Below are 18,239 nucleotides of genomic sequence, written 5' to 3'. Positions count from 1 at the left end.
TTTTTTTTTGAAAAATATTTCAAATTTTGAAAATTTTCAATTTTTACACCACCCCTACACCCTACCCCTACCCCCAACCATCTCCCCAACCGTCATCCCCCGTCAAATTTGTTTTGAAAAATATTTCAGGGTCGAAATTTTGGGTCAGGTCTTGCATCAGATCTCATGGTCGAGTTTTAATTTGGAATGGTCGTTGGGGTCTTGTGCTTGTTAGGGTGTCAAGATCAGGTCTTAGATCAATTATTAGGGTTGATTTTCGGGTCATAAATTATTTTTCTAAAGAGTATTTTCTAATCTCAAGATAAAAATAAAAGATATTTTCTAGAAAATATTTTTCATTCACCAACCAAACATTAAAAAAAATTTCCAGAAAATATTTTCTACTCACCAACCAAACATGAGAAAATAAGTTGGAAATCTACTTGTTTTTCAAGAAAATATTTTGCATGAAAAACATTTTTCTCCGTACAAAACACACCCTACAAGTAAAATAAATCTAAATATAATTATTTAAAAAATATTTTCAAACTACATACTTTAATGATTTTTTAGTTACGTTTGATATTATGGGTGAATTGGACCTTTGATATTGAGTCTTTTAATAATTTATTATCTGTGGGGAATTTATATGTATAATTTTAAAAATAATTTATTTTGTTAGAATTTCTATGAAAAATCATGTAGAGTGATTTTGTAAGAGAAAATACATAAGTTGAATGTTTTTATTTCTATAAAATTAAGTTTAGTAATTCTGCTAAGTAATTTCACGTACTTAGTGAATTTTTGAGATATTTACTCAACAATTGGTCGGAGGTAATCATAAAGAACATGATATTATAATTACGTGTGTTAAAGATAATAATTACACCACTTTCTCCACTTTGTCTACAAATTATTGTACACTCTAATATTTTAATTTTAATATTAAAATGCGTCAACAATTCCTAATTTCTTTTCCATCATTCTCAAGAGTTAGAACCCATAAAAATAACAGATATATATCTAGTCATTGTCCAATATTTGCATGTTACCTATGTAGTGAAGTGAGTATAGGCTAGTCGATCTAAAAACTCATTTAAAGTTTTTTTTTTTTTTTAATATTATCAATAGGCTAAAGCCAAATTTCAATAAAATATTGTAAATATTTTAATTCGTTCAAATATTTCATTTGATCGACAAATAAAAGTAAGGAAGATTTAGAAAAATTGGGTTGAAAACAATATATAAAATCATCATATACACGAAAAGTAGAACATATATACGGGTATAAGAAAAAATGAGAATCAACGGGTTAGGTTTATGTACTAATTAATGAGAGATAAAAACCTAATTTAATTTTCCCATTCAAACTAAAATAAAAACATAAAACTATTTATTTATGATAATTAGAAATGTTATATAGAGTTTTTTCGTTTTCTTTTTAGTTTGAGTTAAAATTAATTGTAACTTGAGATACAGAAATAAAAATTTGATGATATAGAAAAAAGATTTTAATGCATTATGTCACTCTACAAGAAAATTATAATATTTTATATCACAAAGATTTGGAATTAATATCTAACTTTATAAATGACAGTAGAACTTTGTTTGATATTGCAAACTTTAAATTGAATTACTTAAAGTTTATTATCTGCTAAAATCTTTTTTAGAATAAGAACTAAGGTATTATGTTGCAACAAATGACTAATATTTTTTGAACTTGAATAAACTTTTCTCAAATTATATAATAAGATATTAACATTTTACCTACAAGGCTGTAAATTAAAAATATAAATTAATGACTAGTTATATAGAAAAAATAAATTTATTAGTGACTTTAACTTTTGAGGCTTAAAACAGATGTCTTAGTGGTCTTATCTTTCATTTTTTAAAACTTGTCCTGACACTGTGTCACTATTATCGCGGCCACTGGAACTGTACCATGGACATCAGTAAAATATTGATGATGTTATGATATATTGAGAAATGAATCAGCAAGCTAATCAACAATACTAGCAAAAAAAGCGAGTCAGTAATAATAAATTTTTCAATAAATAAAATAGTAAAATATCAATGTAAGTGTTGCCATATTTGACAAAATCCTAGTTTTGATATTTATTAGTAATGGTTTTCTTTGTCCTTTTCCTTTCTCCATGTTAATAATTAATAATTATATATAAGAGTGAATTGCCCTTAAACAATCAAGAGCATATTTGTAATTTTTCTTTTGAGATTATCTATATTTTTCCCTATTTGTATTTTGATTTTACGTGATTTAAGACACATGATCTGAATGATACGTTTTTTTTTTTTCACTCTTACCGCTGCAAGTTTTCTTTTCAATAATAATTGTCAAGTAGCACATAGAGTGTCATTGAATATACTATCAGAATATGTTATTTTTTCAAAGAGAAAAGATATAAAGTCATCGTTAAAGTTATTTTGAATTTTCAAAAAAATATCTTAACTTTACAACCATCCTCTCACTAAACAATTATGAACTGATATTATTATATCATTTTTCGACAACCCCATATTTTAAGAAGCAAGCGTGTTCACACACCAATCATTACATGACACGTGTTAATTTAATTAAAAATATAATATATATTTTTCATTTTCAGTTTTTTCTTTATCTCTCTTTCTCTCTCTCCCCCTCCCCCCTCTCTCTTTTAATTTTTGACTTATTGTCCTTCACCTCCCACCCTCACCCCACCCCCTAATTATTTTTCTAAGAAAATTTAAATTTTGAAGGTATCATCAATTACTTCTTTTCATATAACTTCAATATTAGAAATGATAATTTTAAAAGAACCAATGAATTCCCCGAAAATTGGAAGAACTTAATTGAAACCGGATAAAAAAAACTATATGATACCTCATAATCTCGATATCTAATGGGTTTATCAAATTGTTCGAAATATAAGAAAATATTTAGATAAAGTTTTAAAATTAAAGAGAATAAAATAATATATATATAGTAGTAAAAAAAGGAAGGTGAAGTTGTGGTAAAAATGGTGACATTGAAAGTGAGAAGCTTCAATGGAGATGACAATGAATTTTTGAAGAAGAAAGAAGAAAGAAAGAGAAAAAATAATAAGAAAATATATTTTATAATAAAATACTTGTAAAATAAAATTATATTAGCAGTTATTTTAGGTTGTTCACTCTCTTTGAGAGAGTGCACACACTCTCTATGTAAGGTAAATAAAAAATGATGTAATAATATCAGTTCAAGATTTTTTAGTGGGGTAATAGGACGTCCGCATAATTAATATGTCTTTTTAAAAATTCGGAATAAGTTTATGTGTCACTTTATATCTTTTCTCTTTCTCAAAATACTAATGCTAAGTAAAATACTAATGCTAAGTTCAACTTTGAACTCAAAAACATAATTGCACAACAAGCTGCTATATTTATTTACATGTACCTTTGTGTTTCCTAATAGTCGGGGCAAATTTATACTACAGAAAATTGTCAATTTGCGGGGGTAAAAAGTACAAATTGTGGGTTTAAAACCCTTGCAATTTGCTGAAATAGCGGTTTTACAAAACCCCTCAGTTTTATATTATATAGTTGATGAGAGCACTCATCGACAATGATATAATATAACTTCTCATACTTAAATTATAATAGCCGAAGAAGTTTTCATGCTGCAAAAAGATTTGCAATACAAAGGATCAATAAAACCAGTGCCGACACAAACTCAGGGCAACATTTTAGCAAGATCCAATGATATACAACAATATGTTGTAACAACACATTATGTCACGATCTAAAAATAGAGGTGATGACACTCGTATTATCCCACCAAGATAAGTCAGCCTAAAACCCAATCATTATGATAAATTACGGAAATAAAATAAAAATAAAAGTTCAATAACAATTTCTAATTCGGATAACAAGTCAACTTAACAAAATACACAAAACATGGTTGTCACATGCACAAGCCTATAATGTATTATAATAGGTTTGAAAGAAAATATGTAAGTCTCAAATGATGTTGTCTATAAAATAGAACAAAACATAAATAAGAGTAAGAGGGTTCGCTGAGATGACAAGCAACTACTTCACAAATCTCCACAGGAAGCCTCAGTCAAGAAGAGCAGAGAGAGTATCACAATGATCCGGGCTCGTAACCTACACAAATATAGAAGCAAAGGGTAAGTACCAAATCATATGGTACTCAACAAGCAAAGATCCTAAACACAAAGCTAAAAGTATAGAATACGGGTATTCCTTAGACCCCAACCAAACCTCCACAACTACAACCTGCATAAAAACCAGTCCAACCTAATAGTTCACAATTTACATAGCACATAGTTCAACAACATCACTTCAACAATTACAAATCAGCAACACACAAGATCAAGTTCACCAATCACAAGTTTCACATAAAAGTATTGGCAAGTTCACAAATGATAAAGATGCACAATGCGATGAAATGCAATGTCAAGTATAGTGGTACATGTCCGACCTAACTATACACACCCACTGTCTCTCAGTCTAGAACCCATGAGAAACTTATAAGTCCATGCATATGTTGTAGCGTGTGACACAACCCTCGATAATAGAATCCATCGAGTCGTATGACACATACGCGACATGTCACTCGAAATGATACATCCTCTTTAATTTCTTATCCTTCCTCAATTTACATAACACTTGTCACAACCATGTCTCAGAACCAATGTAAATGACTTGTCCACACAATTTATGAGGAGGTGGCCATTTACATATCAAAGCATAATTCACAACAACACAATCATGATACAACATCAATTATGAATCAATAAATATTTTCAATCATTCTCAACACATCACACATCAACATATAATCAAGTTGCCTTTTACTACCCCCTTTTCCTCATTAGGATCATCTAATATTGAATGATCCTAATGAGGAAAAGGGGGTAATAAAAGGCAACTTGATTATATATTGATGTGTGATGTGTTGAGAATGATTGGAAATATTTATTGATTCATTGTTGATGTTGTATCACGATTGTGTTGTTGTGATTGTGTATTGATATGGAAATGACCATCTCCTCATTAATTGTGTGAACATGTCATTTTCATTGGTTCTGAGACATGGTTACGACAAGTGTTATATGAATTGAGGAAGAATAAGAAATTAAAGAGGATGTACCATTTGGAGGAACGTGTCGCGCGCCACAATAGATACTATGATTCAAGGGACATGTCGTATGCCGTAACAGATCTATTATCGAGGATCGTGTTGCACACTGCGACGGATGCACAGACATATATGTGCCCATGGGTCCCAAACTGAGAGACAATGGATGTGTATCTTTAGGACATACGTGCATCACAATACTTGACATTGCATTTCATTGCATGTCATATCCATATCATTTATGAACTTGTGAGGGCCTTTCTGTGGAACTTGTGATTGATGAACTTGATTCTCTGTATAATTGATCTGTAACTGTTGGAGTGTTGTTATTGAGCCAGATGTTGTTTAAATTGTGCACTATTAGGTTGGGGTGATTTTTATACATGATGTAGTTGTGGAGGTTCGGTTGGAGTAGTAGGAGCAGTCGTATTCTATATTATTTGACTTGGTGTTTAGGAGGTTACTTCTTGAGTACCGTATATTTTTGGTACTCAGCCCTTGCTTATATATTTGTGTAGGTTACGAGTCGGATCTTCATGATATTCTCTCTTCTCTTCTTAATTGAGGTTTTATATGGAGATTTGTGAGGTAGCCATTTGTCATCTCAATGAATCCCATTGCTCCTTATTTATGATCTTGTTTTATTCTAGAAACAATGTCATTTGAGACTTGTATATTTCTTTCGAATAAATTGTAATACATTAGAGGCTTATACACGTGACAACCAGATTTTGAGATTTTATTTTGAGTTGATTATGATTCGCATTATTAAATGGTTGTTAGTCTTTTTTCTTGTTTTACTTCCGCACTTATTGTATTAGTTGAGGATTAGGCTGACTTGTCTTAGTGGGATAAGACAAGTGTCATCACGTCCATTTTAGATTGTGACAAATCGTATCAGAGTGGTCTCTCAACACATCCTACAACTTTTCATATGACCATGCTACTCACCAAATAGTAGCAAATCAAAACTTTAGATACCCATAAATCATTATTACCATACCAAATCCATTTAACCAAAATTTGGTATCATATGGTTGCATCTTGGTCATAATTCATCACGAACTCTTATTACCGTTATGCTCAAAAGCCATTGCCATCATCTAGAAGTCCACCTCATCATCGACATGATACCTTATTACTATATATCTAGCCCAGACATAAAACTCACCCAAATCTATAATCAAGTTCCTAATCTAAATGTCAATTAATATGTCAATTCTCATATTTTACAAATTTCATGCCTAGGGTTATGTCTAAATCCCTTGAAATGACATAACTCTAATGAATTTTATATAGTACAATGCACTCAATATGTAGTTACTTGACTCAATGTGTCAAACTTGAATTATAAAATAATAACCACAAGAATTCCCCAAAACCTAAATCAAAATAATGTGTTCAGTAACTTTAACAATAAAAAATAACCTACAGAACCTAAACCTATTGTAAATCAATTTAATATATAAAATAATAACAAATGACTAGTCATATACAAATTATTGTCACCATTAGTTAATCATTGAATACAATATGATTGCCCATTATATTTTGTATCCTTCTGACCAACAACAACGTAATTGGCTCAAAACATATTATTAAACTAATGTAGGGTTACGTGATACAATTCCATATACATTTTGAAGGAGTTGAAGCCTTGATATGATTTTACCTGGATGCATTGTCGCTCCCATGTCGCTGCCGCAGGTACGTTTCTCCTTTATTCTCCCTTTCCTTTTCTTAAATAATTAAGTATTAAAAGTGACAAATCCCCCTTATATACAGTGGCGGAGGGAGGATTTTCATCAAGGGGTTCAAAAAAAAATTAATCACGTAAATAATATTCACAAATAAATGGGTCGAGTCGGATATAAACGGGTCGGATTAAACTGATCGAATCAAGAAGAAAAAGGTTTTTTAATATTTGACTTTGTAATTAAGGGTTAAACTAATAAATCCTAAATTCCCAATCAGCGTTTTAATTTTTTGGAACTAAACATCGTTTTCTGATTGCATTATCATTTTAAAAAAATAAATTAAAACGCCTAAAATATAAGCTGCTAAAAAAATGCCTCTGTCCGGATTTGAACACGCGACCTTGGGTGCAGTGGAGCGAATTCCTGAACCCTCAACGCCACTGAGCTACGCCTTTGGTGTTTGTTCAAGGGGTTCAATAGTATATATAAACACGTAAATTAATATTTTAATCTTTATATATATAGTGTAATTTTTCGATGAAAGGGGTTCAGTGGTTCAACGTAAATCCGCCCCTGCTTATATATATATATATATATATATATATATATCCTAGGTCCGCTTACATGGCGTCACCACAAACCAGGATTTCTTTTAATTTATTTATTTTCAAAACTAGCCTTTCCTTTCATGAAAAGTTGTAAGTTTTATGAAAAGTTGTGACTTTTATGAAAAATTACGACTTCAATGAAGAGTTGCGACTTTTATGAAAAATTGTGATTTTATGAAAGGTTGTGACCTTTCCGAAGGGTTGCAACTTTTCCAAATAGTTGTGACCTTTCCGATAAGGCGCAACAAACATTTGTTCACACTACTCTTTATTGTCTATAAATAGAGGGATTTCCTCTAATTTTAAAACAACGAAAATTCTGAACTTCTTATTCTTTTTTTTTCCTGCACAATTAAATATTCGTGTACTTTGCTCCTGTTGAGTTGCTCACTGACACTATTGTTTATGTTACAAATCCTGGTATATTTTTACAGTCATAAATTTATGCTTATGTTAATAAGAATAAATGATAAGATGTTATAATTTTCATTTTCCTTTTCATTATTAATGGTTGTTACTACGTAATCTTGTATGTAATAATTTTACTAGTTTTTAATAAATATGAGCCAAGTGGTATAAGGTATTACATAAATTTTAGACTTGGCCCATTAACTATCAATTAAATTAATTATCTAAAAATTATCCGTCAATTAATTAATGAGGGGATAAGGCACAAGTAACCCCTAGACTATGACTGAAATCCCAAAGACACACCTTAACTAAACTAAGGTCCTATTACCCCTAAACTCATTTTTTTTATAAAAAATTGTACTCTATTTGGCTTACGTGACACACTCTGTGACTCCATGCAATTGAGGCGCGTGAGAGATATTTGAATGCCACGTAAGTCAAAAAGGTGTACAAAATTACAAAAAAATGGGTTAAGGGGGTAATAGGACCTTATTTTAGTTAATGTGTGCCTATGAAATTTTGGTCATAGTACAGGGATACTTGTACCTTTTCTCAATTAATGAGTAAATTTTAGGAATAACAAACATAAAAATCATATTAGAGCTCTATAACAACAGTTTTGCTATTTGCGCTCCATAACCAAATTATGTTTGCTATGGAGCATCTGATTTGTATAAATTGCGACGATTTGTATAAAAACTGTGGTGATTTGTATGAAAATTGTGTTTGCATATGTATATGTTCTATGTGTTAGGCTAGAGTGGCGAACGAGATTGGGAGAGAGACTAGAAAGATGAGCGAGAGAGGACAAATAGTGGAGAGAGGTGAATTGTATATGTACGACGGTTAGCTATTTAAATATATGTAACTACTATGTATATGTATCAATGATTGTGTTTGTATATCTGCATAAAATTTGAATTCGTATACATTGAATCGAGTTAAAACATTTGTATTTGTATATCAAATCTCTCTCGCTGTATACAAACACAAATTATACATTGTATTTGTATAATTTGTGTTGACTAAAGCGAGAGCGAGAGGAAGATTTGTTTTTGTATAATTTTAAGTGTATAGGACGGAGAGATATGCATTGGTATTTGTATATACAGTCTCTCTCGCTTTATACAAACACAAACACAAATTATACATTTGTGTTTGTATAAAGTGAAAGAGGGCTATAAAAGAGAAGAGTGGCGAGCGAGATTCCAAAGAAAGGAAAGAGAGAAGAATGACAAGGCCACTCGAACCCAGAGTTAGCTGGTTCTCCCCGAAATGCGTTAAGGCGCAACAGTTGACTGGACATCTTGGGGTAAAGCACTATTTCGGTGCGGGCCGCCTCAGCTGTACCAAATCGAGGCAAACTTTGAATACTAGATATGACCTTAAATTAAGAGGGCTCAAGGTCGGCTAGTGAGACGATGGGGGATAAGCTTCATTGTCGAGAGGGAAACTGCCCGGATCACCAACTAAGGCCCCTAAATGACCGCTCAATGATAAAGGAGGTAGGACAGCCAAGAGGTTTGCCTAGTTTTGCTACGAGTTGAAATTAAATTAAACTGTAGCTATAACATTTATTTTGAATTAATAGTTTTCTATAATGCACAATTTTCCCATTAAATTAACTATAGTTACACAAATAGTTAAAAATTCTCAATTAAAATTATAGGAAGGATCTTTTATGAAAGTAAAAGTTCCACTACTCAAAACTTCCAAAAATCATAATGTTTCAACAATATCCCCAAACCAACTTCACAATTTTATCAAACATGACTCGGAGCAATTATGAAGAAGTAAAATAGAAATTTTATGAAAGTTTCCAAAATTGACCTTCCAGGTCATTACACATTAACTGATAACTTCAAAATAAAAGGTCATTAAAATGAATTAAAATCAAACAATTATAGCGTTATAAGTGGAATTTTTTCACAACTGAATAAGTATCTAGATGTTAATAATAATTTTTGAGATTTGACTTGATTTACCACATCCTGGACAATAAGAATGCTCTGCTATGTTTCACAAATCTTTGAGTTTGGGAATAAACTCCTTACCTCACTGTCCAAAATATTAAAAGTAATAAATAGTTTGTAGAAACTCGAGTCACCCTAAGTCATTGTTATAAGCAAAGTAATTAATAGGTTTATCATCCCTAACAAGACTAGTGTTCTCTAGATTATATGTGGAACATATTGAACTTGCAAGTGACAAGCGTGAGATCGTTGAAACTGAAATCTATAGAGAGCCATCCTTGTGTTGTAATTGTGTTGGATTTTTGTGTGTGAATAAATACATACCCAATCATCCATGTACATTTTAGTTTAACTCTTAATTGAAGAACTCACTGAACTTAGATCTCAGCTTAGATTGCTAAGTTTAATAGTACAAAATTATTTAAACCTCTTTCAAGCATGTTAAAGTGTAACGGCCTCCCTCGTCATTATGGGTAAACTATTAGTGAAAAAAATGAGTGAGACTTTTTTTTTGTATTTGTGAGTTAAAAATTTCATGCTAGGCTAGACTCGAACGAAATCTGAACAAGATGAGGTCTAGGGCAATTTGGGGAAACTTCTAAGTAAAGTCTAATTTCCTTGTTTCTAAGACGTTAAGGAGACTATAGAACATTTTAGAAGTGAACTCGAGTGAATATAACTCCCGATAACAAACTTGGTGTGAAGGAGTTGGTGTGAAACGTCAAGGTTTGAAGGTGTATTGCAAAATATGCTAATTTTGGAGGATTTCTGAGTCTTCTGTCCCATGTAAGAGACAATAGTAGGTGATACGCCGCTATAATAGGTGTATTTAATTCTTTCTATAGCAAGATATTCCGCTACAACGCCACCTCTATAGCGGGATTGGACCGCTATAGAAGGATTAGTCACAGTTAATGCTAAAAATCTCCCAAAATCACTCATTATTTGGCTATTACGTTTTGGGGAAGAGCATATGAGATCTATGGTAAATTTTATCTGTTTTCGATCATTATCATCAGTAAAAGTAAGCAAGTCACTCTCCTAACTTCATAATTTGATTCTAGAGCCTTGAAATCTATGATGATGATGATCTTTAGGGGAGGTTTAACCCTCCCCTAAAGATCATCATCATCATAGGAGTTTACTGGTGGAAATTTTTTGCTTTGGGTAGAATTATCATAGGAGTTTACTGGTGGTAAAAGGTCCTTTCCAAATTTCGGTATTGTTACAACAATTTCGATCAAAGTTCAGATATATTTCAGACATTTTTCTCTTAATTCTTTGTGATGCGATTGTTACATGTTGGTCCCTTAAGTGTGTTGGGTTGTAGTGTTTAAAGGCTGGGGTAGTTCTTGTTTAAATTTAAATTGCATGTTAAACATTGTAGAAGATGATTAGGGATTCTTGGTGCTATGGGCTACCTTGTAATTGCGATTAGAACAATATATATCAATTTTTCTAAAGTGTGACTACTTGTTCATAATTTTGTATAACTGAAGTGTTATTAAGACCACGGTGTTGACATGAGAGCTTGAGGGAGAATAGTATGCTAGTAAGAGAGTTAGTAGTGCTATCATATTTGGGAAAGTATCTATGTGGTAGAAGAGTTAGGTTATGATTTGATATGAAGGTGGAATGACCTAGATGGTAGAGTTGACAGCTAAATGAGGTGTGGGAACTTGAGTTAGAGTATATGGGGTCTAGGGTAATACTACATGTAGTAAAAGTGGTGACTGAGAGGATCATGGTTCAAATTTTATCTTCAAGTCATATTTCATTGATTATTTTCATGATATTATGTGGTGGGTTCGAGTCGACCAATGATGCCTACCGGTATGTGTTGTTTGTACTAATACTAGTCTTGCTATGTCACTTGACATAGTCCAATTTTAGGATTCAGTAATGTTTTACAGCACGATCTTTGGCAGTTTAATTTCTACGCATCTTTCCTTATGATGGAAGTTGTGTTTTACTTCTTTTATAACTTGTACTCTTAGAAGCTCTTGTACCTGTTTAGACTAGTTTCTTGGAGAGTGGTTAGTGTGCTTCTTTACAGAAAGACATTGTTTTGAATCATGTTAAGAGTATTTCCATGATTAAGTAGAATGTTAGACTATGTTTTATTAATTTTTTGCATTGCCCATTTTAAATGGGGAAGTGTTGACACCCAATTTCGACCCTCCCCGATAATAATTAATTATTGAGCTTCTTAATTTTCAAACGATTTAAAGTAATTAATTTCAGAAAAAAATAATATAAAAGAATAGTTTGCAAGTTATTTCAAATAGTTTTGCACTTGTTATAATTTTTAAATAATAATGTCTTTTATATAATTATGCATATAATTAGTGTATTTTATAAATATTAGAGAATCGTCTCAAAAAGATTTTTTTTTTTTTTACATAATTAGTCGGTTAATTGGTTTAGTTAGTTAATACTTATTATGAGTTATTAGTTTATAATTAAGTTAATTATTTCATTTCGCTAAGATTAACAAGCTCATTAATTAATTTATATTAATTCGTTTTATTTATTTATTTTTTAGCCAAATAACCAATTAAGCTCAATTTGGTTACATTCCTAAATTCAATTGGCTATAATTGTAATCAAATGGGCCAAATTCTCAACTCCAATCCAAACTCTTTCCTTACCTAACCTTTAAACCACTTAAAAAACCCTTTTTGGGCCAAATTCAATCCCTTTCCATCAGCGTAACAACAATTCAACAATTTTCATACCAATTCCAGTGAACTCCCAGCCCAAAACGCCCCAGCCCACTTTAGAAACCCAACCCAAATCCCTTCAATTCAATAACCCATTCCCAACAATATAATAATACATACTTAAAACAACAACAACCGACCCAATTCCACACAAAATACTCGACCCCAACAGTAGCTGGTTCTTCTTCTTCAAGCGTGAAAACCAGAAAATCACGACCCGACCTAGAAACTCGATTTCACGTCATCAATTCTAGCAGCTCGAACGACAACAATAGCTCCAAATGACACCTTTTCTGTCAGAATACACGGTAAATTCACGCCTTGGACGCGTGAATCGGTGCTCTGTAATTTGTTGTCATCTTCTCCGCAACGTCCCTATCCACATTTAATATCGCAGCAGCAGCAAGCAAGCACGCGTCCTGTAACGTCGTGCAATTTGAAATAACTATGAAGAAGTTTATAATTGGAATTAGTCATTTTTTTGAAGAAGTCAGAATCTGGAAATTTAGTTAAGTATGGGAAAGAAATGAGTTTTTTTTTTGTCAACTTCAAACAGTCATAACTCCTTTATCAGAATGATTTAGGCAAATTTCCAGTTATGTCTGGAAATACCTTGGAATGATCTTTCCAACGCCGCTGAGTTTGCTAGATTCCGAGTTCGTATGAGTGAGTTATGCCCTTTGGAAGTTGGGTTGTTGGCACAGTCGCACAGGGCAATTTAGTCCGAAAATTTTAAGGGTATTTTGGTCTTTTCCCTAGCCAATTCTTTTGGTTATATTGAGGTGTTAGACTGATTTTAAATCAGTTTTCCCTTTTTAAAAGTGAGAGTTAGGGTTTTGGAGAGAAGAGAGAAAGAAGAGGAGAAAGAGAAGAAGAAGCAAGGATTTCGTCAAGATCGTCGTGGTTTTCATCGGGGGTGATCCCTATTAAGGTATGTGAGTTCATAGTGTTGGGTTGGTTCTTTCCCCCACACGCCAAACTCGTTTTATTTCCGAGAAAAGATTGGTTGTGTTGTTGAAGTTGTTGGGTTGTGATTGTTGAATTCTTGTGGTTGTGTTATTGAAGTTTCTTGTTGGTTTAGTACATGTTTCCAGTTGTGTTTTTGAGTTGAAATCTACTGTATGTTGAGGGGTTTATGATCCCAAGTGTTTGCTGCTGGAACCTTTGAAGTTAAGAGGGTTTAGAGTTGACAACATGAAGGAGAAAAGTCGGGCAACTTGCATGAAACAAGTCTGCGCTGCAAACTTGTTCCCTCTGTGAACAAAATCTGCTCCGCGTCGCGGACAGGACGCGGACTACACTTTTTTCAGAATTTAATTTCGTAATTCTTCTTAAGTTTAGCTGTCCTAAATTATTCCTAAACATCATGGGGTCCTTCCAAACCCAAATCATTACTCTTGAATCCATAGTTCAATTCAAGAAAGTTAGGATCAAAGTCAAGTGAAGTTAGAGTTAAGTTTAAAAGTTAAGAAGCAAGTCTTTAAAGTTTTTCAAGAGTCTCTATTGAACATTTTAACTTCATTTTAAGGCTCAAGTTTCAAGTTAAGTAAAGAGTATAGAGTTCAAGTTAAGCCAAGAGTATAGAGTCAAGTTCATTTCTCAAAAGTTATTAGGGAACTAAGTATTCCCAAAGAAGTTTATAAATGTTTTTACATTTGAAGTAAGAAAGGAACTATGATTTCCAAAAGAGCCTTAGGGCTAAGTTTTGAGTAATTATCTCAATTAAAGAAAGATGTGTTTAAAACACTTATGAGCCAAAGTATATTTTGGGAGTAGTATTGAGCACCGAATTGGGGACACGAGTTCATATTAACTCAACTCTCCATAAGAACCATGTACCCAACATGGGACTTGACGGGTCATTCTTTTTAGATGATCACCACTACAACATTTTAGGCCTACGGCCACCCCAGTAAAGTGTAGCCTAAACAAGCAAAAAGTGTGGCCTTTGATAAAAGGCTACACTTTTGGACTTTAAGCAACACTTTTTAGGGGGTGGCCTAAAGAGGTGTAACCTTTGACATTAGGCCACACTTTTGAAATGTCGCCATAGCAGCTACACTTAAAAAGCGTGGCCAAAGAGGTATAAAGGGCACGCTTTGTCGTAATTCATTGGCAACACCTTTTGATCGATTATACTACACTTAAAAGCGTGGCCTTTGTTTTGTTATTGGTCACACTTAAAAAGTGTTACCTTTTATATCTCATCTAGAACAACACTTCTAAAGTGTAACTTTTCTTATGTACAAGATAATACATTAGACGTCCTATAGCAACACTTTTGAAGTGTGGCAATGTTTTGTAGAATTTTTGTAGCCACAATTTTTCATTTTTAAGAATAATAAGTTTTCTTTGCATATATTCAATAATCACATAATTAAATATATAAGTGATGTAAACCACAAAATTAGCTAATAAGTAAATCGAAGCTATATATTTCAAATAAACTTCAAGAAACATGTCTTGTACAACCAATACTTAGAAAGCGATTGCTTAAAGATCTCTACTATCAATAAATACCACAAAACCAAATGCATTCAAACAAATATGACAATAGTACAAAAACTCTTCATTGTTCACTACAATAGATCGAGTTTACTTCTAGCCACTATTCAAATTCAATTACCGTCATTTTCTTACACATTCAAAATAAAAACATAAGTTAGTAAAATAAATCATGTATTTAATAAGCTCAATACTAAGAAATCTTCTTATGCAGTGGGGTAACATGCAACATAAAAATGAGGCTCACAAGCTCATGAATCAGGCCCTTCCCATCGTTATATGTTGGAACCTGTGGAAAAATAGATGTGTAGTAAAATATGGTGCCAAACAATCCAATATGAGGATAGTGAAGTTCCTAATCTGAAAAAATATCCTTCAAATTTTCAACATTGTTTTCCCCTATATCCAGTGGTCACACAATTGGAATGATCTTATCTTTATGTTGGAAAATTGTAGTCATGAAATTAAGGTTATACCAGTTCTTTGGGAAAGACCTTGCAATGGTGTGTATACAAGCTAAATACAGATAGGAGTGCTCTCAATAATCCAGACAAGATAGGTGGAGGAGTAATTTTAAGAGATCACCAAGGAAAGTTGGTGTATGCATTTGTTGTTCCCCTTGGCATTGGTACCAACTCTTAGATACAAGCAGCCATACATAGAGTTAACGGGTGAATGCAACATGGATACAGGAAGATCATTTTGGAGGTGGACTCTGAACTTTCAATGAAGTGGATCACTGCTAACAGTATCCCTCCATGGTAACTTAATCACTTCATCAAAGAGCTGCAACAGATCACAACCAGCCTTGAATTTTTTCCAGTGTAAACATTCATATAGAGAGGCCAACTTCTCTGTTGATTACCTTTCGAAATTGAGTCATACATCAGACATTACTCAACACTTCTACACATATAATCAACTAGCAGCGGCAGTGAAAGGAAGCTACATTTTGGAGCAGCTGGGAATGAAAAATTTCAAGAGGAAGAAGTTGAAAAGAATTGAGAAACCACCTTGAGCATATAATCAGTATAGATGACAACAATAACATCAGATCAGTTCTCAGATGGAGTCTAAAAGAAATTCATGACTAGGTTAGATTGATTTAGTGTAGGTAGCTTAAGAAACACCGTGTCTCACCTAAGCCGCTGAGCAGCAACATAGTCTGCTGCAGTAAATGAACGAAAAAAATGCCAGATTTGTATGAGTATTATATGTCAATCTTGGTAACAGAAAAAGAAGAAGAAAACAGATAACAAAGAGAAATATTGGATGTACTAACAATCTTGTAGAATGATAAATACTCACAATATTGATGCTGATTGTTCCAACAATTCTAAACCAAAGCTAGAAGATACACCAGCCAAAGTCCAAGATACAACAATGGATAATGTAATAATAGAAATAGGCATACTTTGCATCCATGCTTTTCTGATAGTTGACTGAGAACATTCTCACACTTGTCAGATATATCAGTCGAGCTCTCTTGTAAAGGGAAATTAGGTACACAAGGGAGGGACTAAAAAAAATAAAGACATGATTAAATCACATAAACAGAACTTCTGATCCAGAATGATGTCCAAAATCAATAAGTGAAAGCTAGGACATGAAGTTCCTTAGGCAATTTATACACAGACTAAGAGAACCGAATGCAAACATTAAGACATGCAATTCCTTAGGCAACTTATACACATGAAGTTACTAGGAAATATATTAGTGAAAACTCCAATTCTACATCCAACATTTCAAGAACATAATGCAAAATGAAGACTTGTATCCAAAGTAGAAAACAATGTTTGCAGCCACCACTGCAATGAAGAAGGAAAATATGCACGATCTTTGCAAGGTGAGGCACGAGGTAGAAGGACTATAGTTCCCATAATATGAAGCCTATGTATATCGATATATAAAAAATATAAATCTTCATGTAGCAGGTATGTTGTAAAATCAGTTGAAACTCCAAGAGACCTAGAGAAAGTAACAGCTATCTTATCTATTAATTTACTACCAAATTGAAACAAAATGCATTAGCACTAAACAGTATTAACAACTCCACCATCAAGAAATTAACTTATCACCAAAGATCATTAACAAGCTCCACAAACAAGAAATAAACCCTTTTATGTTTTAAGGATGAGAACGAAAGACAGTCGAAATGTAGACAAATGAAGATAACAATGGCATCAGTTGAGTGCACCTGTTCACTACTTCTCCTCTGAAAGATTTGGAGACCCAATCCAGCAAAATTGGTTGATGAGCTAAGAAGTTCCTCTCCCTGCCTTGGCTATTATTATAGTTATCCCCTTGGCAAGTCTGCTATTTTCTTCAGCAGTGCAAGCCTATTTGTTCCTATCCGTTCGTCTTCTAATATGCATAAAGAACAATTAACATAAGAATAGGAGGTTCAAACTGTGCACTATAGTTGTATCAGCACTCCAGAATAAGCCGTAGATTTATGAATATATCAGCACTCGAGAATACACCTATGTCTAGTCACAACATTTGTCTCGTCTAGCCACAACAGAATACTCGGCCTCTGATTTAGCTGGATAACAGTAAAATCCTTTAAATTCTTATACGTCACATGCATTAAACGACAGCTGTAACTTGACAGTAGAGAAGTTGTTGCTAGGTTTGGGATTGTGCAACCCAGATGACCACTTTTACTTCTGCTCCACTGCACCTCGCACAATAGCTACAATAAAAAAGTCCTATAACAACTACTTTAATGAAGGCAAACAAAATTATCTACATTAATGTCACCTCAAGCACACAAAACGAAGTCCTACAGAGAAGCCTAGTGGGAAATGTTGATGGTTAATATCTTGGGGAATGTTTAAGCGTATATGGGCTGGAAAAAAATGAATAACAAGAAGGTAGTTTCGTAATTCTGAAGAGCAGGAAAAGAGAAACGGTAGGAATCAAAACTAGATCCCACAGGCACTATACCATAAGGTTAGAAATTTAACAATTACAGGGTACAATTCAAAATAAAGCGTAGTTGCTTGGGAAGTGAAGTCCAATGATCATAAAACATTAAAATGATATACACCCACCATACGACCTAATCTTAATCGTTAAGGCAATCAGAACATAAGTGAATCCAACCACCTATACTGCTTTTACTTTAGCTTACAGCCTTCCAGAACCATACTCTCACACATACACACATGTTCTTCTTGCTAGGTGCAAGAGCAATCTTTGCA

Source organism: Solanum verrucosum, unplaced genomic scaffold (assembly GCF_900185275.1).
Source record: "Solanum verrucosum unplaced genomic scaffold, falcon-dt-bn FXZP01000091.1, whole genome shotgun sequence".
Classification (NCBI taxonomy): Eukaryota; Viridiplantae; Streptophyta; class Magnoliopsida; order Solanales; family Solanaceae; genus Solanum; species Solanum verrucosum.
Note: the sequence above shows the minus strand (reverse complement) of the source record.